We start from the raw sequence: 2417 nt of genomic DNA, 5'->3' as shown, positions 1-2417 counted from the left end.
AGTCTCAGAAACGTTTCTCCATTTGGTCCCTTCTTCCATCTTGAAAGCATTTCTTTGCAACATCGAAATAAGGTATAAAATATGACCAGATATGTAACCAAGCCTCTAACGATATGGTGTTGAATTGGTAGAAACACCTTTACTGTATGTATGTGGTTCAATTCAACAGATGTTTTGTGTATTTTTGTACATAATTTCCACAGATTGTAGCGTAAATATTATTTGGTGTTCTGTGTTTTTTTGCACTACTAATGTCTCTAAAACATAACCATACTTGTTGCTGTGGTGTGTTTCTGTCCACATTCATTCAGTGATTCCTAATACTATCACAGAGTGTTGAATTCACACAGTCGGCACTTTCTCATTCGCTTCTTATTACGCTTTTTCTCCAGGAGCAAACGGCCCGGGGCTTATGGTCCTACGTCCGGTCAACGAGTCCAACTCACCTCCAAAACGGCTCTTTAAGTTCTTCTTCATGGCTCTTCCTCTTCTCATACACTCATCTGCAGGTATTTTTCGGACTAAAAACGAGAACAAGCAGCGTTAATTCCCCTCATTAGGAAACGAGTTCCGTTGGAGACGTGTGATCGCTTTATTCATGTGAAAACCAAACGATTCCCTGCGAGCTTATAACGAGACGAGAGCGTGAGTCAATGGGCTTTAAAGCTGAACGCAGTAAATCTGGTTAATTGTCCTCGGGGTATCTGCAGATCTATATCCTCTTCAAATTAAAGAGGGGTCGCAGAGAGGGGAGAAGACACAGAGATTATTAGAGACAGGGAAATGATGTAAAGGAATCTGTATAAAGAATCAGAAGTCAATATAATAGGCGGTATTTAACTAATTGCACAAAATAAAGAGCTTTTAACAAACAATCTGAAGGAAATAGTGCATTTGTTGGGGACTATTTTAAGCGGCGGATTCATACACATTTGTTGCCAGTCCAGTGAGTGTTTGTGGCAGCAGGACCCTGGGTGTTTCTCAATCGCGAGGATGCTGGCTTGGTAGTCACGTACTTCCAAGTCACTTCCTTCAGAAATGAAGCAAGTATGCTTCCAAGCCACGGCTTCGGAAAACGAAGAAGAATGGAACAGGCTAACAAGTGTGCCACTCTCTCTAACGGTTTCAACATAAACTGTACCGAAAATAATTTAAATGTGTGCTGCGTCGGTTCAGCCATTCTCCGCAAGGGTTTTTGAAATTGGTCCGTGCGCAAAGCATTGTGGGAATTTTAAGGACGCGAAGTCTACCCATGTGCAGCCTCGAAATTTCCCCCAAACCAAGGATGCGGCCTCGGTGGAATTCCAAGTATGCTGGGTATTGGAACAGGCCTTCGGCGGCACTCGATGACGTAGAATCCTTGAAATATTGTCTTGGAAGCCAGTATCCTCGAGATACGGCCGGTGTGTGTGAACCATACAATTATTATTGTTTCATATTTGTTTATGTGTTTTTGGGACAAATTAAACGTGGTAACTTGATGAAATCTTAAACCTAGAATATACTCACTCAGTAAAAATAGAATTATACCACAAAAAAAGGAAATTTGTCGGGGACTATTTTCCGAGGTGGATTCATTCAAATGTGTTGCTGAGTGTTTTGGCCGCAGGACAGTGTGTGTGAACATGTAAATACAAAGGTTAATAAATCGATGTTTTTTATCGATTTTTGGACAACAATGGAGCTCTTTGGTACACAAGAAGACAAATCAGGCTTTTTTAGATTGAATTCCACAGTTTCACACAACATTCGCAGTTTGCATCCAACCACAGAGTGCAAAGGGTAACGTGCATGAGGTTTCAATACATTCACATATCAGATCAACGTAAATCTATAAATATGAATATCTTCTGATAAGGTGCACATTTAGAGCATACACATAGAGGCTGCATGGTTAAGGCCAGGGGTTAAATTGGGCCGGGGCTGTCCGGGGCTAAGCACCGGCACATAGGAAAATGCTCTGACGCCATGCCCCTCGCATATTTTAACAATGTATGCAGCATGCCTATATAGGCATATATAAGTTAAACACAATCGTAATGAATATTCAATACAGATAAAAAGTAGTAAACACACACACACACACACACACACACACACACACACACACACACACACACACACACACACACACACACACAATGCCTGATAATTGCATAGGTTTTCCAATAATGAAGAACACCCAGCATGCAGTGTGGGCTTCCACGTCCGGCTCACCTTTGAGAAGACGAGAGGTTAAATGATTCTGCCGGACGGACACAGAGCGGCTGCCTGCTGGCGGTTTGACCCGAGGTTAATGAGTGTGTGATCAAACAGCCTCGCTCTGAGTGATGCTGTAACGAGGAGAGAATCGACTGGGCGTTAATGCTGAGGAGAGAGTGAGGAAGAAGGTCACGCAGTTTAAAAAAGGATTCTTC

This window comes from Pseudochaenichthys georgianus, chromosome 7, assembly GCF_902827115.2.
Source record: "Pseudochaenichthys georgianus chromosome 7, fPseGeo1.2, whole genome shotgun sequence".
NCBI classification, from domain to species: domain Eukaryota; kingdom Metazoa; phylum Chordata; class Actinopteri; order Perciformes; family Channichthyidae; genus Pseudochaenichthys; species Pseudochaenichthys georgianus.
This window is presented reverse-complemented; position numbering follows the sequence as displayed.